This window comes from Triturus cristatus, chromosome 3_2 (assembly GCF_964204655.1).
Source record: "Triturus cristatus chromosome 3_2, aTriCri1.1, whole genome shotgun sequence".
NCBI classification, from domain to species: Eukaryota; Metazoa; Chordata; class Amphibia; order Caudata; family Salamandridae; genus Triturus; species Triturus cristatus.
The window spans coordinates 625,929,911-625,955,810 of NC_140584.1; positions in this window are offsets into that span (position 1 = coordinate 625,929,911).

Below are 25,900 nucleotides of genomic sequence, written 5' to 3' on the forward strand. Positions count from 1 at the left end.
GAAAATAAAATGCTTTATTCAGCATTAAATGAAAAAGTAGTTAACGACACTTTTAACAAAGGCACATGGCCAGTCCAGATCTGAAGTCCTTGGGGGGGACACATGGCCACGCGTCTCCCCTAGCTTGCCTGCACATTAGAACCCTCAATTTCCTTGACTGGGGGGGGGCATCATGTGGGGAAGGACCAGGCACCGCAGGGACAGGAGGTGGAAGGGTAGGTGTGGTGGGTGCAGGGACGGCCGCCTCCACCACAGGGGGTGGGGCAGCGCCAAGGATGGAGGTCAGCTCGGCGCTTCACACTGCTGCCAGGTCGTCAAGCATCTCTCCTTTACCCGAAGACAACACAGCCTCAAAGGAGGGGGGGTCGGAGTGATGGGGTGCAGCGCTACTGGGGGAGGAGAGGGATGGGGGGGCTCAACTCCCCTACCCGTGGAGTGCCGTTCCCGTTTGCGGGCTGGAGAGACAGGGTCTGAGGCCCAGCACAGCCAAGTAGGCCTCTTTCTCGGGATGTGTGGTAGGGGAGCCGAGGGGAGTGCCTTAGGAGGGACTGGTTAGAGCGCCATGCGGCCTTGGACTGTGGCTGCGTGTATGCCTGTGTGCCCCAGACCCAGTGGGTGGCCCTCATCCCCCTAAGTGTGCGTGCCAGGAGGAGTGCGCTTGCCCTTACGTGGTGGTGTGCTGGCTGTGTCTGGTGGGGTGCGTGCTTGTGAATGTCTGTGTGTGCTTGGGACAGGTATGGGAGTGGGAAGTGTGGATGGTGCAGGGGTAGAGGGGGGACGAAGCGCTGCAGGAGACTCACTGCTGCCGTCAATGAAGAGTCCATGGACCTCAGCAACATCCGTTGGTCAGACATCGCTGATGACATGCCCTCCATGTACGACACCATCTGTGTCATCATTCGGGTCTGGCCATGGAGGACATTCAGCAGCGATGTCTGTCAAACCTGCAACTGACGCAGAATGTCCACAGACTCTGCAGTGAGGGCAGCAGGGGGGACAGGGGCAGGGGGTGCGGTGCCTGGCACGAAGGAGACACGATGTTGCCTAGCACGGACAGAAGGGACCGGAGCAACTGGGAGGGCGGTGATGGGAATGGAGGGGGCGGTGACAGATGTAGTGCTGCTGCCAGGTGTCGTAGCAGCCTCCGCCCCCTGGAGGAGTTCAGCATCGGACCCGTCTGCGTTGTAGTCAGTGTTGTCACTAGACAGGTCCTCCGCCTGACTCCCCTCGCCCTCCGTGCCACTTGCTCCCGCAGACTCGGCAGCAGTGGTGGCAGCGGTGCTGGATCCCTCCTCCATGTCCGTGCAGGTGTCTCCCTCGTTGTCGTCCGATGATGCTGTGGGCAAGGTGAAGAGACAGAAAATAATCAGTCACCTGTATACAACAGACACATGAGTCCCAATTAAAATGTCACAGTGCATATCAGGAAATGCATCATGAGTAACATCTAGAATAGTCCGCACATATGTAACCCTGCACTCCCCAGTTGGTTGACCCACCATGACACTTGGAAACAATGGAGATCATGACACAACAGCAAATAACTTGATATCGAATTATACTGAGAAGCTAGTGTCTGGGGACAGTTGAGCACAGCAAGAATATGAATCCATGCCACCTCTTGTTCACTGTGAACGAAACAGTATTGGTGCACCCAAGGCCAAATAACACACCTCAATACTGAAGGTGTCCCCACACTCTGAGACCTGTGAGTACTTAGGAAACCATAGCCAAAAACATTGCAATCCCTTGGGACTCACAACACTTTACACAATGTACATGTTTAGAATGTGTGAATTTGCCACTTTGTGAACAGAAGACACATCTGCCTGCATGACAGAAGTCACACAATGATGTGCACACAAAAATACTTTTACACAGTCATTGTATGAGCTGGCAGCCAAATTCAAAAAAGCCACTGTAAATAAGAAATGGGGTATCAGTAAGTACATATACATGGCACCACGGTAGTCTGGATGACTTGACACTCGTAAGTTCGTATCAGCAACAACCAAGGACTTACACACATGCAAACACACTGTGTGAACATGGATATGTATATTCAGAAGACAAGTGGTAATCAAACTGTGCCTTCCAGTGAAATGTGCCTGCGTGTCCACGGAAAGTGTAAAAGTACTTTGTTTTGCACTTCCCTGGGAGACATCTGTCATGCAGGCACATTATTGTCCTTAACGAACAACTAGCAAAAATAAGCATAGGAAAAATGGAGACATGTTGACAAGTGTAGTGAGTGCCAAGGTACAATACTTATTGACTGAAAACTTGAATCATGCCACCTGTCACATGGCCATCCGTACCATGAGGACACAGTTGGCAACACATCTGACCCACTGCCTGTCATGTGGAGTGGCACACATGTCCAAACACAGGACAATGCATTAGCTAATGGGCCTGCAATGTGTCTGGATAAGGAGCACCTGCACTGAGGAGACACTCTCATGGCAAGAAAGAATGTCCACACAGATGTCAGCTCACACAGACCAAACTACGTAGCATCTCGCCCACACAATGGTGGCAAAAATGGATGTGCATGAGCCATGTATTTCCATTTTGGACACATGCTGCAAAGCACAAACATTAAACCCAGCAAAACCTGACTGGGTCACTGCATGTTGAGTGTCTGTCCAGACAATGATCACACACAGGTCAGACACGGCAAGGAGACATAAGGTTTGGACATGTAGGCCTTGCCCGCACAAACCCCCTATACCTGAGACAATGTGATTGAGACAGATCAAGAAGTGACACCTCTTAATCTGGGTTTACTCCAATGTGCATCACGAATTCCTAAATGTACTCCACATCACCTCGTGAGGCTGCCAACACATATTTGTGACCAACAACCATCAACAGATAGTTGTACATAGACACACAGGCACTGCCCAGTGTGAGGATGCACAAGCTAAATGGGGTCAGCATGTACAATGGGCACATGTTGCACACTTCAGAGAAATACAAATGAGGGTAGGGAACTATGCCACAGAGGTCAAACTATGCTGAACACACAGAGAATGGGCACAGTGTTGGATGACACACATGATTCAGAGGCAATGGTGTCTTAGGGGACTGTAGTGGGAACACAGCTCCATTGTCCTGGAATTATCTGACTGTAACCTGAGCTACCGTCCCTGCACTATGCATATCTCCCACTCATGCACATCATGTCTGAGGCCACAACATTGTTAATGCATGCTGCAAGTCTGTTCATTAGAAAACTCACACTCCTATGTTGAGACTCAGCATCAGTGCCAACTAACATGGACACCCAAATGACTGTACAGGACAGGGCACAGGCAAGGTAACAACACATGTCTCAGACCCCCCCACATGATGCAGAAAGCAATGTGCACTTGGATTAACTGGAAACCTAGATGACCATGTGCAATAGTGATTACACACAGACCAGGGAACACATGTCATTTAGGGGAAGGGAGGAGGAACAGCCCCGTTTGACTTTGGGGAACATGATATGCACTGCACAAATTAACCCTCGCTGTGTATCCAGGCAACTGAGCACTTCCAAAAGCTGGTGACACACAACAAACACACATGTACCTACCCCCTTCCTGCTGCTGCAACTCCTGTAACCGCCTATTCAACTCAGGGAAGACCACCGCCAGGACACGCTTCATCTGTTGGGTCAGTCGTCGGCCCCCGCCGTGCTTGTGTGGAGGTGAGTCTTTGAGCTGCCACCGGGTGATCCTCCGGGTCCAGCACCGGATGTCCTGCCAGCGTTTCCTCACCTGGGCGAGGCGCCGACTGCGACCCTCCACAGATCTCACGGCCCTGACGGCCTTCTTCCATATCTCCCCCTTGGCGTAGGCGGTTACCTGTGAGGATGACAAAGTGAGACAACATCACTACACCTGCTCCATGTCACAGAGACACACATTTTAACATCTTTGATATTTAGAACAGGGCATATTATGCTGGCAACCAATTGCACCTTTCTCATAGGGACATTAGCCTATGTGGAAGCCCCAAAGCAGTACATGGCATTGAAAGTACACAGGTGGCATGAGGGGTGCAACACACTCCATGATCATGGCACACCCTGTGCATCACATGCAACACCAGGGTGATGGAAAGAACCTCCAAGCAGTCACATGCCCCAGGCCACTGACGCTACCTCTGCAGAGTACACAGACACACACAGGCACAGATCAATCACCTGCCATTGGCAACAGCAGATACAAACCTCACTCTGCACATGTGCCACTTTCCTGTGGGGTGGCACAGGTGTGGTGCTAGCTCAGCAAGTCAGACACTCTGCACGGCTTACTTAAACCCCTCAGATGGGTGGAGCTGTTGCCTCCTCCATGCAGCTGGGGTGCAACACTCCACATAGACACTCACCCACATGACAAGGAACATTCACACACATCAATGTCCAGGGGGCGTAAACATCATTTGGACACTCTCACCACAGCTCCACTCAACTCACACACATCTGTGGGTACAGTCACCTGTCACACCGGGGGGGGGCAGGGAATCACCTCTGGACAATAGGACAAAAATCGGCATAAGGATTGGGTAGGCTGAATGTGCCATGCACTATGCAGTGAATGTCACAGTAAGCACAATGCAGGTGAGGAGTGCACACAGGAACTACATCATGCTCTGCATGGGAGACATAAGCCATTCCCCCCCTGGGACCCACGCTAAACAACATTGCATGTCTGTCACACCTGGACACAATGCCAGAAGTGACAGTCACAAAAAAGGGGCACAGTCAAAGCTAGTGGAGTCAGCACTCACCTGCTCCCCTTGTCTCCCATACAGGCTGGGGTACTGTGGGGTGATTACATCAAGCAATGCCTCATTCTCCTCATGGCTGAAAGGTTGGGCCCTCTCCACATGATGAAGTGATGAAGTGCCTGCTTCATCACTTGTGATGAAGCAGGCATCACAAGTGATTCCTGCTTGTGATGCCAGAGGAATCACAAGCAGCAGCAGTGGTGTCGAGTGTAAAGTAGTGCAGGCAAGTGCCCTCTCATGGGTTCTGGCTGACTTATATCTGCCTTGCTGGGCTGTTTCATTTACAAGAGTACAGAGTGATTGGTCAGTCTCATTTGCATCCTACGTTTCCTCCAATCCCTTTAAACATACCCCAGTGAGGGCCTTTGCATGGTTCAAAATTTGAGCATGATGTGAAGTCAACAACCACTTTGCAACATTGTATTTAGTTGCCAACTGCCTATTCCAGGCCAAATGATTGAAAATTTGAACTTGAAAATCGGTATCCATGACAACCAGCATGCATTTAGGCCCCAATACTTGTCCCTCATGTGTCCCTATGGAATTTAGCTATCCACACACAGGTACGGTGCGTTTCACACGTACTCCTACCGCACCAGTTGCACACGTAGGTATACACACTGGTCGTACATGTACGTGTACACACTGGTCATACACGTACGTGTGTACGGTCCGTACACACACCCGTACTCCGGCGGGAACAACAGTGTGATGATACGGACCATTCACACGCCCTCAGAGCATGTGTACGGTGCGCTTCACAGCTTACACAGGTGATAGGAGGCGCACACGAATGGAATGGAGGTGTCAGACTCGTGCACGGCTGTACATCAAGTCATAGTCATTCCAGTCCTACATGTGCAGGGCCTAGGTGTGTCAGGCAGTGATGTGGCACATGTCTCCTCATGTTTTAGCACAATAGATGTGTGATGACCTGTGTACACATGTCATGTGTGATGGGGCAGTATGTGGCACACTTCCCCTTCCCACAATGCACATGTGTGCATGTAGTACAAACGTGTCAAGCACTGCATCACTGGTATGGCACAGTCACCAACACCCGCAACTGTCCCCTGATGCCAGGGACAGGGACACTGACACCTGACATCTAAGTAACAGGGTGTCCCGATGTGAACATGTCCTGTGTGTGTCATGTGTTCCCATGAGCTTGCTGGTGTTATTCCGTGAACTGCATCTGCTGTTGCTGCATCCAACATGTGTCTGTGTGTAGATGGGCATGGCACACATATACGCACACCATGCCACATGTGGATTCACACGTTATGTGTGTCTGGATGCTTCAAAGATGATTTTATAACATGAGAACATATCTGCGCCGTATCCATGTCTGTGTTTTCGTTTTTCACGTGTACCCCTTCATTGCCATGTGTATGATCTGTACATTTCCAATCACATGTGACCTGTGCGTCTAGCTTGCCGCAAGCAGTCTGTATGAGATGACATCCTTCCAATGCAGATTTGTGGATGTATGTCAGTCCTGTGATGTCTCTGGCTGTTCACTTACACTGGCCCACAGCTAGTTCCGGGCCATGTCATGTAGAACGTGACTATCAACGGGTGTAGCTGGCTTGTCGTAGGAGTATTACCTGGCTGCCATACGTGTCCTGGATGTGTAGCACAGACCTGACTCTGTATTTAGCTGATGTGTAGTAGCAGTTGAGCATGTGCTCAGTTCATTGACATTGATGTTGTTAGGTACTCACTGTTCGTTCTTCCTTCCAATTATCTGCAGGGCACCGCCTCTCCCCCGACCAATGCCAGACTTGGGTGCCATGAGGGAACGTGACTGCATAAGACGTTACCGCTTCTCGCAACAGTTGATTGAGGACTTGACCGCAAAGCTTGAACAACACCTCCAACCGCGACACAGTGTTAAACCTTCACTCACCTGAAAAGCAGGTCGTTCAACTTGAGAGATGTGATGCTTGTTCCCGATTCCCCCAAGAATCTCCTTCAGACGAGACTGAATATATAAACAGCCTGCCCAAATAAAACTCTTCAGGGAAGGGGGAAATGGGACAAAATAATAAACAGAAAGACACTCCGACTCTTGCTTATCCTTCTAAAAATGGGCTGCCTGCTTCGTCTTGATAGTGTCTATTTGCAAAACAGGAGAACAAAAGGATCATTAGCTCACTAAATAAACAATGTTATAACAGTTATTATTTTCCACAATAGCTCAGAAAATCGTACCTTTCTTTTACTCAGGTTGAGTCATAACCTGAACATCGTTATACAAAGTACAATTCTGTAATTACAATAATTACTGCTTGAGAGTCTTGTTTTGAGAAACCTTTTGTAGAGTTGTCGATTTAACAATTGTTTCTTAGTGTATACACCTTCTGCAATGTACACCAATGTTCTAATGTCTCTTTGTTCTCACAAAATCCTTTCTATTGTTTTCACAGAGTCTTTGCCAAGAAAAAATGACGTTCCAAGATGAAGCACTTCGAAGAAAACAAGCTAAGTCTTTTCTGCTTGGAATTAGGAATTATTTGTGCAAGCTTGCATTATCTTTTATTCTAAGGCGCCAAACTGGTAACAAGAAAAGAACTTACTTTGATGTAACGCATATAGTCTGTCAATTACTCACTGACTTCTGTTTTTGTTTCCCTTCTGGAACGGGGAGCTGTTTCGCTGTAACTCCGAAGAGATCGCTAAGGGTTTCCTGGACTGCGAGGGAAGGAACAGGAGTCCGGACCGGAATCACCGATGCGGAGGCAAGGAGCTGGAATCCGGGACGCAGGAGCTTGAAGTCCGCCGTCAGGTAAGTGAAGAACAAACGAGCGCAAGCATGATTCCTTGCGAGTCTGGGGTTTAAATAGCTTGCGGGAGGGTGGGGTTCTCACCGGGAGGGAACAAGAGCACACGTGCAAATACTCGTGTTAACAGGTAGCTGTTACGAACGTGACTTCCAACTGTCTAGCAGGGGCATGTTTACAACGTGCTTGTGGAATCAACGTGACAATGCTGCCATGCTCTCTTGAAACGTGCTACGAGAACACGCTGATTCGTACATCTTTTCAAACAAACATTTACAAAACCAAATGGGAGAAAATTATACACATTGTAAAAGTCATGAGTTTACACTTGTCAAATTTAGCTGTTTCACATCAAGGATCTTCTGATTGAGTTTGAGCATGATTGTTACAACAAACTGTAACAGTCGCTCCCCTTAAAGGCCGTCCTACAGGGCGAGGCTTGAGAGGGTACCTCAAATAAAATTGCCTTAAAAGCCGAGGGGCATGAACAAACGATGCTGGTTCCCAAGAATTTTCAGTATCATCAAAACCCTTCCAAGCTATCAAATAATACAGTTTACGTTGTATTCTTTTTGCATCCAAAATTTTTCGCACTTCATACTCTAAATGCCCATCAATTTGAATAGGAGGAGGTGGAGGTTCGGGTCTAGTATCAGGATTATATGGTTTCAACAAGGAGACATGAAAGGCAGGATGTACTGGATATTCTAAAGGGAGTTCTAATTGTACAGTTACTGGGTTGATGATTTTGTCTATAGTAAATGGTCCTATGTATTTTGGTGACAATTTTCTTGAACTTGTTAAGTTTAGATTTTTTGTAGAAAGCCACACCTTATCTCCTATTTGATATTTAGGGGTATCTATCCTGTGTTTATCTGCTTGTCTTTTCATTGATTCCTTATATTTGTTTAAATGTTTAATAGCCTTTTCTTGTACGTCTACTAGTGTAGATAATCGTTCCATGACTCCAGGATTTAAAGAAGGAGTGACTGTCACAGGCAATGCTTGTGGATGATAGCCCTGCATAAAGTAAAACGGAGTACACTTGGTTGCAGAATGTACATTGTTGTTATAAATAAACTCTGCAACAGGTAACACTTTATCCCATTCAGTGGTAAACTCTGCCATTAAACAACGCAGTGTTTGTAGTAATGTTTGATTTACTCTTTCTGTTTGGCCGTCCGTTTCAGGATGAAAAGCCGTAGAAAGAGCTATTTCCATTTTTAAACTTTTTCCTAAATTTGTCCAAAATTTAGAGGTAAATTGACTGCCCCTATCTGAAAGGATCTTGGTTGGCAAACCATGTAATCTCACAATTTCTTTAATGAAAATGTCAGTCAACTCTGCCGCTGTAGGTAATTTAGTTAAAGGAATGAAGTGTGCCATTTTTGACAAATAATCCACTACTACTAGAACAGTCGTGTAGGTATTAGACATAGGTAAATTAGTTATAAAGTCCAAACTAATTGTGTGCCAAGGAGTTGGAGGAGTGGGTAATGGTTGTAATAAACCCATAGGTGCTTTATGCAGAGATTTATTTCTGGCACAAATTGGACATGCACTGACATATTTCTTAATATCTGACATCATTGAATGCCACCAAAAATGTTTTTTGCAGCTGTCTAGAGTCTTTTGTGAACCTGGATGACCAGCTAAACTTGAGTCATGGTGCCAGGCCATTACTTTTTCTTGCAATTCCTTAGTTGGTACATACAATAAAGCATCATGATAAAATAAACCATCCTGTATGAAATGAAGAGGATTTTTTAGCCAATCTTGGGTTATTAATTTCAAATGCTCTTCTCTGATACTTTTTAAAAAATTCTCTTGAGCAATTGGTGCCAAAACCTTTTGAGGAGGAATTATGGGAGGACCTAATTCCTCTTTTCTCAGATCTGTGGTGTACCCATATCTAGATAGGACATCTGACTGGATTTGCTGTACTCCTGGTCGGTACGTTATAACAAAATCAAAGGCACTAAAGAAGTTTAACCACCGCATTTGCCTAGGTGTTAACGCTCTTACAGAACTAAAAAACTGCAAATTTTTGTGATCACTAAAAATTGTGACAGGAAATTTTGTGCCCATTAAATGATGCCTCCATTCGGTAAATGCCAACTTTATTGCCAAGAGCTCCCTCTCGGCTACAGTGTAATTTTGTTCAGCTGGCAACAGTTTTTTTGAATAATAAGCTACAGGATGAAGTTGTCCATCCTGAACATCTCTTTGAGAAAGCACAGCTCCCACCGCCACCTGTGATGCATCTGCCTCAACAAAAAAAGGAAGATCGGGGTCTGGATGCTTCAACACAGGTGCAGAGGTGAATTTTTCCTTGAGTGATTCAAACGCATGAGCCGCTTGCTCTGACCATACAAATTTTTGTCCTTTGTGCAACAATTTAGTTAAAGGTACTACAGTTTCAGCAAAATGTGGAATAAAACGCCTGTAAAAGTTGGCAAACCCTAAGACCTTTTGAATTTCTTTTACTGTTGTGGGTTCAGGCCAATCCTTAATTGCATTCACCTTTTTAACATTCATCATTATGCCTGCTGGAGATAAACAATATCCAAGGAACTCAACTGTGTCTGTATTAAAAATACATTTTTCAAGCTTAGCAAACAAATGATTTGTAGACAATTTCTGTAAAACCGCTCTCACTTGGTGTACATGTTCCTCTCGAGTTTTAGAATATATCAGTATATCATCAATGTATACAATTACGCAAGCATCAAGAAATTCATGCAACACCTCATTGATAAAAAATTGGAATGCTGCCGGTGCATTGCATAAACCAAATGGCATGACTGTATATTCAAATAATCCAAACTTGGTTTTAAAAGCAGTTTTCCACTCATCATTTTCTTTCACTCTGACAAGGTGATATGCACCTCTCAGATCCAGTTTTGTATAAATAGTGGAATGGCGTAATTGGTCAAGAAGAACAGGAATCAAAGGCAATGGATATTTGTTTTTTATCGTGGCTTTATTTAACCCGCGATAGTCAATGCAAGCGCGGAGACTTCCATCAGGTTTAGGAATAAAAAAGAGTGGCGAGGATACTGGAGAGGTGGAATGTCTGATAAAACCTGATGCTAATAGTTCATCAAGATACGTTCTTAAATACTTAGTTTCCTCTTCAGTGAGGGCATACACTCTGGTGTTAGGCAAGGTAGCTCCGGGTATTAAATCTATTCGACAATCATATGATCTATGAGGCGGTAAAGAACCAGCCTTCACAGGATCGAATACATCTTTAAAATCTTGATATTCACATGGTAAATTCGCCAGATCAGTATTTGTAGAGGCACAATGTAAGGTTGTCATTGCGTCATTCAATGCTTCCTGATAACAAGATTCTCGACAATAAGTGGAATCTAAGGTAACTGTTCGTAAGGTCCAATTAATTTTAGGGTTATGCAAAGTTAACCATGGTACCCCTAAAATAAGACCAAATGTTGGTGTATCAATTAAGTCAAAGCAAATTTGTTCGGTATGTCCATTTTGACACACCATAATCAAAGGACTAGTTTTCTTTGTTATCATTCCTGAAGATAAAGCCGAACCGTCCACTGCACAAACAGCTTCAGGTTGAGCCTTCCATTCAATGGGTATCTGTAATCTTTCAGCCATTTTAATATCCATAAAATTTCCAGTGGCTCCACAATCTAATAAGACTGAGACTGAATGACGCACATGGGTATTAACAATCAAAACTACCTGTATTAGAAAATGTCGTGGAATTCTGGGGACTACATTAGTTGCAATATCGGAGGTCATTAAAAGGTTCTTACTCGCACAAGAGACCCCCCTTCTTGACGAGTTATTTAGTTTTCCTGCTCACTAGAATCTGTTATGACTGAACTGATTTTCTTTGGTCCTTTTGGTTTAACAGGACACTCTTTTGCAAAATGCCCAGACTTGGCACAGTATAAACAAAGGTTCAACCTTCTCCTTCTATCTTTTTCCTCTGTGGATAATGGTCCCTTAATTGTTCCAATCTGCATAGGCTCAACATCTGAAACCTTCGTATCAGTTTCTTTCTTATCAGATTTTGACACAGAGAACCTTGGCTCAAATCGTACTTTTTCACCTTTTCTTTCTCCTAAGCGATGATCTAGTTTTACAACTAAATCTACCAAGTCTGAGTATTCTTCCGGAAGATCTACAATATGAGCCAAAGCATCTTTTAGGTCATCGCGCAAACCTCTGTAAAACAGGGATGTACGTTTTTCCTCCGGCCACTGGGTTTCAGTTAGAAGTCTGTTAAACAAGGTTACATAGGTTAACAAGTCTTGTTTACCTTGCTTTAGATTTAGTAACTCATTGTCACTGGCTTGGACATAAGTATGCCTCGCAAACAATTTTGCCATGGTGTTTTTAAATTGTGGCCAGTTATGTAAAATGGGATCGTCCCTATTTACATAAGGTATCGACCAATTTGCTGCTGTACCCCCCAGATAAGAGAGCACAAACGCCACTTTGGTCGCGTCAGTAGGAAACAAGTGTGGTTTGCATATGAAATGCAACTGACATTGGCTGAGGAACACATCGAATTTACCTGAATCGCCAAAGAAGCGTTCTGGGGCTGCCAAAGGAACAACATTAGGGACAGCTACCGTGACTTGCACTGGAGAAGAATTAGAATCTGAACTCGGGAATACCTTAGAAGTTTTAGACTTAGCACCAAAACTTAAAGAATCTGACTCAAGCGTGGAAACAGGATTTCCCCATAAAGAGTCTCTTGGCTTATAACGAAGAACCTCTTGTCTTAAAATCGTATTCTCATGTTTTAATGAGTCGATTTCTACTTGCATTTTCTGCAACATGTCTGATATGGATTTATTTCTTTCTAGATCTTCAGTCAATACCTGCGCCATTGCTTGGCCATCGATTGTATCGTTTTCAGAATCCATATCTCTCAAGGAGAACCTATTTATTGTGAAGGCTTGCGCTTCTGTTAAACCTTCACTCACCTGAAAAGCAGGTCGTTCAACTTGAGAGATGTGATGCTTGTTCCCGATTCCCCCAAGAATCTCCTTCAGACGAGACTGAATATATAAACAGCCTGCCCAAATAAAACTCTTCAGGGAAGGGGGAAATGGGACAAAATAATAAACAGAAAGACACTCCGACTCTTGCTTATCCTTCTAAAAATGGGCTGCCTGCTTCGTCTTGATAGTGTCTATTTGCAAAACAGGAGAACAAAAGGATCATTAGCTCACTAAATAAACAATGTTATAACAGTTATTATTTTCCACAATAGCTCAGAAAATCGTACCTTTCTTTTACTCAGGTTGAGTCATAACCTGAACATCGTTATACAAAGTACAATTCTGTAATTACAATAATTACTGCTTGAGAGTCTTGTTTTGAGAAACCTTTTGTAGAGTTGTCGATTTAACAATTGTTTCTTAGTGTATACACCTTCTGCAATGTACACCAATGTTCTAATGTTTTTTTGTTCTCACAAAATCCTTTCTATTGTTTTCACAGAGTCTTTGCCAAGAAAAAATGACGTTCCAAGATGAAGCACTTCGAAGAAAACAAGCTAAGTCTTTTCTGCTTGGAATTAGGAATTATTTGTGCAAGCTTGCATTATCTTTTATTCTAAGGCGCCAAACTGGTAACAAGAAAAGAACTTACTTTGATGTAACGCATATAGTCTGTCAATTACTCACTGACTTCTGTTTTTGTTTCCCTTCTGGAACGGGGAGCTGTTTCGCTGTAACTCCGGAAGAGATCGCTAAGGGTTTCCTGGACTGCGAGGGAAGGAACAGGAGTCCGGACCGGAATCACCGATGCGGAGGCAAGGAGCTGGAATCCGGGACGCAGGAGCTTGAAGTCCGCCGTCAGGTAAGTGAAGAACAAACGAGCGCAAGCATGATTCCTTGCGAGTCTGGGGTTTAAATAGCTTGCGGGAGGGTGGGGTTCTCACCGGGAGGGAACAAGAGCACACGTGCAAATACTCGTGTTAACAGGTAGCTGTTACGAACGTGACTTCCAACTGTCTAGCAGGGGCATGTTTACAACGTGCTTGTGGAATCAACGTGACAATGCTGCCATGCTCTCTTGAAACGTGCTACGAGAACACGCTGATTCGTACATCTTTTCAAACAAACATTTACAAAACCAAATGGGAGAAAATTATACACATTGTAAAAGTCATGAGTTTACACTTGTCAAATTTAGCTGTTTCACATCAAGGATCTTCTGATTGAGTTTGAGCATGATTGTTACAACAAACTGTAACACACAGGTATCCTACTGCGCTGACCCCCAAGATGAAGGTGATGGCAGCCCTACATTTTTTTGCCACCGGTACGTTTCAATTCACCATAGCTGATGTGGGTGGCATGTCACAGACCATGTTCCGCCGTGTCCTGCATGGTTTTTTAGAAGCCATGTTGGAGCACCTGGATTAATTCATCCATTTTCCAACTCGTGAGCAGTTGACAGGTGTCAAGGGTGAGTTCTATGCCCTGGGAGGGATGCCCCATGTCATAGAGTCTATTGATGGGACATATGTGGCTTTGGTACCACCACAGGCACAGGAGGTGGCCTATCGCAACCGTAAACATTACCACTCTATAAATGCCCTTGTGGTGTGTCTTGCTAACATGCTGATTTCCCATGTCTGTTCATGTTTTCCAGGGTCAGCACACGATGCCTACATCATGAGGCGTAGCAGGGTGCCAGAAATGATGCTGGGGCTGCACAACGAACGAGCATGTCTGGTTGGTGGGTATACTCTGTTTGTCCTCTGTTTAGTGCTATTTTATTATCTTACGGCATCTCCTGACCCACTTCTTTACATCATGTTTCCATGTAGGGGACTGCAGATCACCGTTACAACAACGCACATGGGCAGACCAGGCGAGTGATTGAGAGGACGTTTGGCCTCCTGAAGAGCAGATTCCTGTGCCTTCACAAGACAGGCGGGTCCCTCCCATATGCACCGGTGAAGGCCTGCAAGATCTTCCTCGTGTGCTGCATGCTGCACAACATGGCAGTGGAGAAGGCTGTGCCACTCATCCTGGATCCGGATGAGCAGGAACATCCACCCGCGGAGGATGAAGGGCTTGGTCACGAGACAAGTGACGATGAGGAGGAGGAGGACGACGACATCCGGAGTCAGCTCATACGCAACTTCTTCTCATAATGGTGAGTCCATGGGTCTGAGTGTGCACGGCTGGAGCCTTGTGTGGCATGTGTTGCAATGTGTGTGTCCAGCTGACTGTATGCTAAGTGACTTAGATGTGCGTTCAGATGTGTCACTCGAGTGATGATGTCCTTCCACACATTTTAGCTTAGACACTCAATTGTAATATAGCATGGTGACAGACTCATTCCTGTAGAGTAAATTACCATGCATGCGGATGACAATCTCTTCCCTGACTTCTTGTGTGTCTGTCATCCCCAGGTTGTTTGGCATGCTGTTTGCTCCTGTCATCGTTGGGCTCCCGCTATTCCTCATGAGTATTGCAACGTGGGCTGAATCAGCATCCCATGCACGGACATGGGGAAAAGTCTATTTGGTTAAGGATTGCTGCACGGCATTTTGGTGTTGGTAGGTGTTTGTAATGTGTGGGCACTGCTCCTGTGCATGTTGTGTTACTATACATACATGTCGACTCACACGAGGGCACATGACATGTTGCATGACTCCCATGTATTGATAGTCACCCTTCGTAGCAGTCATCTGTGATGGGACAGTGGATTCTGATGAAGGCATCAATGTGTGTACAACTTCCCTCTGAAACATACGGGATGCTATGGGTGGACATAGTGTGGGACATCCCCATGAGAGGATAAATGGGGAATTGAAGCTCCTCCGTGTGCAGCAGGGTGTGTTTGGCTCACACACTTCACTTGTGTGCCAGTTCAATGGATTTACAGCAGCTGTGTTGTGAAGGGGGTGTCCAGTGTAGGTCCCACATGTTCTGCCAAATGACCTGTGAGTCTGTTTCTATTGATGCATTTCCCTAGGTGTGAACCTGAGTAATAAAGGTGTACCTCACCCTCCAAGGTGCCTCATCTCTGTCAATGCTGGTCTCTTGCCACTTTGCATGCGGCATCTCTCGCATAGTTGTCAAAGATTGGGCATATGAGTCTATGTGTAGTTTAGCAACATGCAGGCAGTTCTTCAGGGATTAGAATATCCATTATGCATGACGTCCATGGTTGTGTATGTATTTGGGCATGTTGGTTGCCACAACAGACCGTCAACACCTGCTGAGGGTGTGTATCCTGTGTGCAGCTTGTCCTTCAGTTTAATGATCCGGTGTCAGTCATCTTTGGGGATTGTGCATCCATTGTCTCTGGGAGTGCCATGGGGAACCGGACACTCCTCCTTTACATACGCCTGTTGCAGTAGTCCTTTCTGTCATCCTTTTCTTTGTGTGCAACTAGTGGCATAGTTTCCATGTCATGCTGCCTGCTGCTGCAGCCCCTGCAGCGAGGGCACTGAGAGTTTACAGATTCGGCAACACACACACCTCAAAGATGCTCCTCCCTTCCTCCCTCCACCCATTCATTTGTCTGGCATCAGCTTGTCTGTGCCACTGTTGCGCCCACGCGGTGCCAAAGGCTGGACCTTAAGCACATGCAACATGCACATTGCACGAACCTCATGTACTTACATGACCCACATCACACTACAGTCTGATGTTGCAGCCACCCTCCAAGCATTGTCCATCCAAGGAGCTACCGCCTACTCTCAGCCATACCCTAGGCGCACACCCGACACCTTTGCATGATGATTGTGCAACTCCAAATGCCTACACAGCGCTGCCCCGCCTTCCAGGCCCTGTCACAGCAACCAGGTAATGTCCCTCCTACTCCCCACCGGCTCCGTACACCAGCAAGGCCATGGGAGTGGGACTCATGCCTTCAGCATGTAGTATAGTGGCATAATCTGGCACATGGCCCAGGTATCATCTCTCAGCGTGTCAATCCTCAATGTGTCCAGGTCCCCCTCACCGGCATCACATGCACACAGCACCTCTTCATCAGCTCGTATGCCATTGACAGCCAGGTGCTCCTCACCCTCACCAAAGACGCAGCCATTGACAGTTCCAACATTAAATAAGGCATGAGATCCATTGATAGATGGCTGAACATCAGCCACCTGAGGCTGAACTTGTACAGGACTGAGGTAATTATCTGAGGATTGTCCCCTTACAGGTGGCTCAACTGCTTGTGTCCCACCCGCAAGAGCCCTGCACATGCACCCAGTGGCCACGCACACAAGATGGTGTGCATCATGGAATTGTCACTCACATTTACCATGCTAATCACCAGCATCTGTACCTCTGCATGATGCACATGATCCACAGATAGATCCACTCCAGGGAAAGGCAGACCATGCCCCAGGAGCACAACACCAGCCGTGTCAACTACTGCCCCGCCCTCTACGGAGCAAGTACATCCTAACACCCGGGAAACCAGTCCACATCCAGGCTGCATGTGCACACCTCAGCTTCAACATCATGCGCCCCAGCCACCTCACCGTCCACCAGAGATAGCTGCAATGTATCACTGTGTGCTGCGGGATGACCTTCAGACTCCTCACCCACACTCAGGAGGCAGGACACAACCCCAGACCCCACACCAACCTTGGCCGTCTGTCATCCGAGACCCCGTTGTGCCAACTCCATGCATCCAACCTTGCCCTGGCCACCATTCTTCACATCCACCGTACTCCAGCATGCTGGACATAGTTCTCCCACCTGGCAAGACATACCTGCTACTCCCTCCCCGGCAACATCCACATGAGCCATGACCTCTACGCCTTCAGGATACTCTTCCCAATTGGTCTGTCCGCACAGTAATGCATGCCCCCCTCAGCAGCTTGAGGCCATCACGGGTGAGTATTGTGCTCCATGTCTGTATAGTATGATACATTGTGACCCATGTGTGTCCTGTCCCAGACTCAGATTCCAGGGTATGGATGGCTGGAGATAGTTCAACACTCATGCCTAGTTTGACATTTCCCCACACGTAGGTTCTGTACTCATGCAAAATGAATGCAACATGTAATTGTAGAAAAAGAGATTTATTCTCGGTGGGGGGCCTGTTTAGTGTGGACAAATAAGTGCTATACAGTGTGCATGGAATCCAAAGTTCACAGGGGTAGATGGCATCCTTGCAAGTTGGAGTCATCAGAGTCCAGACCACAGTGTTGGTCATCATTGGTCAGACTGTGACCAGCAAGTCCATGTGGCAGAGAATGTCATTGGATGAGGTGCTGCTGTTGCGCCAGAGGGCCAGGTGCCAGGCCAGGTGACCTGGGAGATGTGGATGGTCCGCTGCCTCTCACGGTCTTTTCCGTGGATGACCCACCTTCCTCGGGGGACCCTCAGATGCAGGCCTTGACGATGCTTGGGACGCTCCGTCGGATGAATCCTCCTCCTCCTCCCTCCCTGTGGCTGGTGCTGGTCTTCGCCTGGTGGCACAGGGAGGGTTGCCCATGTTGTCGGCGATCCGACGGAGTGAACGGCTTATGTCCGTTTGCACCGCCAGGAGCTCAGCCAGTCTTGCCTCCATCCGTCCTTGGTGTTGTTGTTGACTGGCGTGTTGCTCGGCCTGCTGGTTCTTAATCTCGTTGAGGGTCCCCACTACCTGGCTGATGTCCCTGGTGTCACGCCGGTATGTCTCCAAGATGTGGCGTATGTGTGACATACCGGTTCCCTCAGCTGGCTGGTCAGGTTCGCGCTTCCGCCTGCCTCCACTCCCACCACCCCTGCCCACACGAGCCTGGCCTGCCGTTGTGGGCACATCAGGTCTACCGGACCCCTGAGGGATGGCATTTGCAGGGTTGTCCCTCCAGGTCAGACTGGCTCAGTTTTTCTGTGCGGGCAGGGCTCCTGGGTGTCTCCTGGGATGTGGCAAGAATGGGGGTGGTGGTTGGCACAGATGTACATGAGGCAGGAGCTGCAGAGGGTCCAGGTTGGTTGGGGTCATCCACAGAGTGCTGAGAGTCGTCACTGCCGGTGGGATCGTCTTCCTGCCGAGCCTGGGCCTGTGATTGTTCCCCCCCAGTGTTGGGGCGAGATCCATGACGTTGCCCTGTGTGTGAGAGGGACACAATGTTAATGCATTTTCCTGTGACATCCATGTTTCATACATGTTCAGGTTGCCACAGTTCCTCCAGGTAGTTGTATGTGCCTAGCATTCATATCAACGTTCACTTGTGGATGGGTATGTTGCAGGGGACAGATTGAAAGGTTATCCATGGTCTTTGACATGTCGCATTTGGCCTTGGATGCTTTTTTGGCTGAGGCTTGATCTTGTTGTGTTACATGTCCATTGTGAGAGTGTGTGACTCCCTTGGCTGTCCCGGGGGTGTGTGCTTGTGTGAGGGGTGAGTGATCATCACTCAGCCCGACGCTGTTCAACATCTTCATGGCCCCCCTCACACAAGTGGGCCGCCACCACAACCTCTAAGACATCTCCTACGCCGACGACACCCAGCGCATCATCTCCCTCACCAAGCACCCTCACACCACCAAGACACACATCCACGAGGGTCTGAGGGCCATAGACGACTGGATGTGGAGTGGCCATCTGACATTGAACTCGGACAAGACGGAGGTCCTCATCCTGGGAACCACACACTCAGCCTGGGACGACTCCTGGTGGCCAATCGCTCAGAGGACATCACCGACACCCACCAAACACGCACGCAACCTAGGATTGATCCTCGCATCCTCCCTCTCCATGTCCAAGCAGGTCAACGGCGTCTCCTCCTCCTGCTACGACACCCTACGCACACTCCGCCGGATCTACTGGTGGATCCCGACTTAAACAAGTAGAACAGTGACACAGGCCCTCGTCAGCAGCTGACTGGACTACGCCACTGCACTCTATGCAGGACTCCCATCCACAGACCAACGGCAGATACTACGCTTCTGCAACGCCTCGGCACAAGTGATCGTCAACGCCCCCCGCCACAGCCACATCACCCCCCTCCTGAGAGACCTGCACTGGGTCCACATCGACAAGAGGATCACCTGTACGCTCCTCAGCCACGCACACAAGGCCCTCCACACCCATGAACATGCCTACCTGCACATCAGACTCAGCTTCTACACCCCCACCCGCAAGCTCCGCTCCGGCATCCTCGCCCTCGCAGCTGTCCCCCGCATCCAACGTACGCCCGCCTGCAGCAGATCCTTCTCCGACCTCGCCGCAAGGAGCTTGAACACCCTCCCAACCCACCTACGACTGACCCAAGACCTACTTGCCTTCTGATGTCTCCTCAAGACCTGTCTCTTCGAGCAGTATTGTAACCCCTCCCTCAGCGCCTTGAGACCCTCACAGGTAAGTTGCGCGCCTTACAAGTACCCAGATCGATTGTTGATTGATTGACGGTGCCTGCTGGTGGGTGTAGTGTGATTTTGCGGTTTGTCTCCCAGGTGATGTATCTGTCCCCCCATGGCGCATGCTGCCATGTCAGTGAGTGTGAGTTCCTGTCCTAGTTATCTGAGCTGGTTGTGTTTGTGTTAGATTTTGCAGTTGTCACAGGAGGGCCTTGTGCTGCCTACAGCAGGGCCAAGTGTCAGCTACCTTGTCAGTACTTTGGCAGTCCCTGTGCATTGCGCATGGTGCATGGGTATGTACCTGGGCCATATGGGCTGAGGGCATTGGTGTCTGTTTCTGAGTTTTACTATATGTTTAGTGAGCCCCACCCTCCCAGCATCCCGGACATCCTGTCTTGGGTTTGTGGTTTGTGTAGGCTGGGACATGGTATGGCCTTGCTTTGTAAATGGGGCATACTCATGTTAGTGGCCTGAGCGTTGTTTAGAGTGTGGTTGTGTCAGGTGAGGGCTTTGGGGTAGGTGAGTGCATTTGTTGTAGTTGGGGTGTGGATGGCATTCCCCCTATGTTACGTGAGTTGTTTGTGTACTCACCAGGCTCTCGGACTCCTTCGACTCCGTGTACTCCCACCGGCGGAAGCAGGGCCATCACCTTCTCCTCCCAGGGATGGTAATGTACCGGTCTGCGGGGCAGCCCACCTCCTGTGATGTTACTCTGGGCGTATTCCTCGTTCATTTTGCGCTTGACTGCCCTGCGCAGATCGTACCACCTGGCTTGACATTCATTCCTGGTCCTTCTGATGGGCGCAACAGCATTCACCCGATCGACGATCCTCTGCCACAGGCTAGTTTTTTGGGACATGCTGGTCTGTCTGACCAATGTTCCAAACAGCTGTGGCTCGACTCTGATGATTTTGTTGACAAGGATGTCCAGCTCCTCCGTTGGGAACTTTGGATTCTTGTCTGTGGGCATGGTGTGGGGTGTGGGTGTGGGTGTGTGGGTGTGAAGGTGTAGGTGTGTGTGTATATGTAGAGGGGGTCTGTGTGAAGGAGGTTGTGTGAAGGTGTGTGAGTTAAGGTGTATGGGTGCAGTTGTTTGTGTGTGATGTCTGTCAGCAGTGAGTCTGTTGCAAAGGCTCATGGTTTGTGCTTGTGGGCCCTTTTTATTTGTCCATTTGTGGGTGTGGCTGTGTTTGAACTTTTGGTGGGTGTGTTATGAGAGGTGGTTGTGATTTTGGGCCTCTGTTTGACTGTTTGGATGTGCCAGGTCAGTCTTTTAGTAGTTTTTTGTCCTGTAGACGTCTTTTGTGGTGTTGTGCGAGTCGAATTGACGGTCCTTGTGCTGTTTTACAGTGTCCTGGTTCAGTACGAGTCTTTTTCGCGTGGGTAAGGTGCGTCCATGGCTATGTTGTTGTTCAGTGTTCACATGTGCAATGGTGTTGTACGACTCGTACATACGCGATGCTGGGGTACGGTGTTGGGGTACGGTGCGTCCAAGTACAGGGCTGGGGTGGGGTGTACGGGGCGTACATATGCGGGTGCTGTGGTGGGGGGTACAGCGCTTACATACGCGTGTGCTGGGGTACGGCGCGTACATGGGGGGATGCTGGGTTACGGTGTTGGGGTACGGTGCATCCGAGTACGGGGCTGGGGTGGGGGGTACGGCGCTTACATACGCGTGTACTGGGGTACGACGCGTACATGGGGGGATGCTGGGGTACGGTGTTGCGGTACGGTGCGTCCGAGTACGGGGCTGGGGTGGGGGGTACGGCACTTGCATATGCGTGTGCTGAGGTGGGGGGTACGGCGCGACCATACGCAGGTGCTGGGGTACGGCGCGTACATGCGCGGGTACTGGGGTGGGGGTACAGCGCGTACATGTGCGGGTGCTGGGGTGGGGGGTACGGCGCGTACCTACGCGGGTGCTGGGGTGTGGGGGTACGGCGCGTACATGCGCGGGTGCTGGGGTGGGGGTACGGCGCATACATGTGCGGGTGCTGGGGTGGGGGGGTACGGCACGTACATACGCTGGTGCTGGGGTGGGGGGGTATGGCGCGTACATATGCGGGAGCTGGGGTGGGGGTACGGCATACATACGCGGGTGCTGGGGTACGGCGCGTACATGCGCGTGTGGGGTGGGGGGTCCATACGACTCGTACCCAACTGTACCGGGGTAGTGGTCATACAAAGTTCGCTCCGTACAGGATGTTTTCCATACGCTTGGGGAATCGGAACGCCGGTACGGATCGGAGTTGTGCGCTCGGACTTCAGTTTTACGACTCGTACGTAAATCTGTCCGGGGACGTCTCGTAGTCTTTTCCCAAGGCAATTCGTATGTAATTTGACAGTACAAATTGTACTTGGCCGTTTGTACGGGACTTGTACGACTCGTACGTAAAAAAATACGGATACGAGTCGTACGGGAAATATTTTTACTGGATTGGAATCGGCACCTTAATTTGATGAGTTAATGCCCTGTAACATTTTATTTTATTAGTTGTAGGTTAATTATTATCAACTTCAGGTGAGTGAGGACCATGTCTTCTGACAGCGGTCTTGGGCTGACCACGGGAATCCTTTGGAGTGAAAAAGTACCATTATGAACCTGTGTGTTTGTGGAAAGAAATAACATTAGTGTGCATCTAAGTGGGTTTGTGCTCCTCACACATAGGCCCTCATTATGAGTGGGCTGGAAATTCCTTTGGGTCAGGTAACAAAAATGTACCAGGTTCAGCAGCATTACAAGGTAACCCGTTTCACACGTTTGGGTAGATGTGTGATGTGTAGGAGGTTACCTGTTGTGATTAAAAAGGCAAAAAAGGTTTTATCGCTGATTTTCTTGAATAGATATGTTATTTAACAAACAGAATGCCCATAAAATGTATTAGAACATTGGAATGTTGGGAGCTCCATTGTAGACAATGGAGTTCTCCCTGCTTCTACGGGCCGGTAAAGGCCCACAGAGCAACATTCCAATGTCTTACAAAGGCCTCTCGAAGCTCGAGGGGATTTAAATCCCCTCGAGTTCCGAGAGGCCTTTGTTTTATTTGTTAGAACATTCTGCCCTCCAGTGGCAGAATGTTCTTATAGCACTTCGTAGCAGGGCTATGCCGCTATTAAAGTCCCGCTACCTTGTTAAAGTCTCTCGCATTCGGCTCTGGCCTTTAACGCGGTAGCTACGGCAGACTATAAAGCTGTATTCTGCAAGTGCAATCACTCAAGTTTTACTAGGAGGCGAAATTAAAGACACAGAAAGCTTTATGTGATGTCCAGTGTCATTCCTGTAATGAGTCCAAAATTCCTACCAGTTCACCATACATGCCAATTTAGTAGAATCCCTCCCTTTTTTAGTGATGCGACTGTTGCACGATGGATTAAGGAGGGGATTTTTGCACTTGGTGGCTTCTTATATCTAAAAATCAAAATGTCTTTGTTAGATTCCAAGACAAATACGGGAGTGGAAGGTCGAAAGTACTGGTAAAAGAAATGGGGCCAGTTGTACGACCATTCTATTTTGCGGGTCCCAAATTGCCATTTTCTTTGCAACTCACAAATAATTTGCAAAACGGTATGTACTAATCTATCTTAGACACATTTAGCGATTCCCAGTGGGTTGGCAAATGACCAGCCTCATCAATAATTATGAGCCAGGTCGCAATTTGCGACTCATTGGGAATGGCCAGCACTGACAGGGATGGTGGCCTGCTGGAGTCAGCAGACCACCATGTCTGTGACTGCTCTTTAAATAAAGCAATTTTCTTTTTAAATACAGCCTGTTTTCCTTAAAGGAGAACGGGATTCATTTAAAAAAGAAAAAAGAAACGTTTCTGTTTCATTTTTTAAGAGCAGGCAGTGGTCCGCTATGGTGTGGTTATTAAAATGATGAGCCGGGATCATTATTCAATCATTTACTAACTTGAAATGGAAAAAGCGAGATGTTGTCCCGCTCCCTTCAAGGAATGAGAGTTCTAGCTGTGTATCACAAGAAGGACGGAAGAGGTTTTATACTGTCCTGCCTCATCTTTTCTAATACAAACATACATTTCACTTGATTAATGTACATCAATCCAAAAAGATGGCTAGAGCAGTATGTAATACAATTTAGTGAAATGTTCTGTATTGATTTAGCTACACTTATATTATTGTTTTTATAACATCCTTCCCTACCGCTACAACTTAATCCTGGGTTGTGGCACATAGTACCAATCACTATTTGTGATTCCTGCTCCCTGATGATGTAACATTAAGAGTCATATTTATCAAAGAGTTGTGGCGCCCTGGTGCATGCAAGGGGCGCAAGGGCGATGCAACTACTAAATCAGTTTTATCAAGTCATGCAAGGATACCTTGCATGGCTCTGCGTGGTTTGATAAATCTAGAGTAACGCAACACAGAGCAGATCACTGCGTTACGTTACTCTGTCCCAGGGAGGCCTTCCAAGGGTGGAGCATGGGTGTTCCCACGTTCCTATGCGTTCACCAATGGAATTTGGCGCATTCACAGATTTACCATTATTGGTACACCTGGGAATGCATCAAAATGCTATGCCTCTCGTTTTTAACTATTTCTTTGCATGCTGCATTCCACAGCACACATAGAAAGAGAAAATTGCCTCTAAGGAATGTTTTTGTGCAGAAACCATCCTGCCTGCAACACAGAGACCCTTGCACCACGACCCAAGGTGCCTCCTTTGGCCCTAGGCAGCATATAGTGTGCAAGCGCAAGGAAAGGACAGGAATGTGCTGTATAATGTTAAATACGGCACATTCCTGCCCTTTACTTTTCAAGCAGAGCAACAAGGTGCCTTGCGCTGCATGAAATATTGATAAATATGCCCCTAAATAAATACTAAAGAAATCATAATGCCAAAGTATTCTGTTGGTTCAACTTAGTAATATATTTAAGCCTGTTGTTCTTCTTAATCACATGTAGTCCTTGCACCATCTTTATCATTACCTCATGCAAGTGTAACTTCTCATGTGTTAGCCTTATAACCAATGAGTCAGGTAACAAGGACAATTATCCCATTTTTAGAGACAAACAGGGAGCTAGGACGCAGGGGAAGTGGGTATTAAAAATATAAAATAAAAATAAGAAACTTACCTCCTCACCGCTTCCTCGCCGTGTCTCTCCTCCGTAGTCCCTTGCTCGGCCTGAACAGAAAGCACACCCAGGCTCCCAGTCAGCTAATCACAACGCTGCCTTTGCAGCATTGTGATTGGTCTGAGCACCGTTTTCTGGTGCTCAAACGCTGACTGGGAGCCTGGGCATGTTCTCCGTGCAGGCTGTAATACGTGTGACTTTTTGGACGGCCCAAGATGGTAGGGCATCAGTCATTGCGCACTTATGAGAGTGCTACCACTCTTCCCCAGACCTGCTTTGTGAGCATAGCAGCCCCGCCCGCCATAACGAAAAGCTGCCAGAAGTAGGACGAAATAAAATGATAATAACGTAAGTTATTATCATTTTATTTTCCCTCTATTTCACTGCTAAGAAGCCGTGGGTCGACGCTCCTCCTCCTTAGCGGAGGAGCCGCCATTGTTGAGGAGTCTAAACTAGATTACAATAAATCAAAAGGGAGTGGATCACTAGTCCCAAAGAACCAGGGTGTGCAAAAGCAGTAACAGGTACTGTTTAAAAAACCCTCAATCACGTTATAAACGTTTTCGGATGTTAGCGGTATATTTTCGTTCTCCGCTTCGTTATTGGTAACGTGACAGCATCATCATTGGGTTTGTTGTAATGCTTTCTCCACCTGGAGATCGTACCACTGGTTGTGTTGGTAGTGATCGTAAATGAAAAAGAGTGAGTTTGGTGAAGTGTTCAGTGGTGAAAAAATGGAAGTATTAAAATCCAACAGAGCTAGTAAAAAATCTTTAATTGTACTAGATGTTGGAGAGTTTTGTAGATTCCTCAGTGTGCACTCAGGGGTGAATTAGGACCCTGTGTCAGGTAATGAGTTTTAGGTAAAGGATACAAAACCTCAGGAGCGAAGAATATTCTCCCCACTCCCCTCAGAGC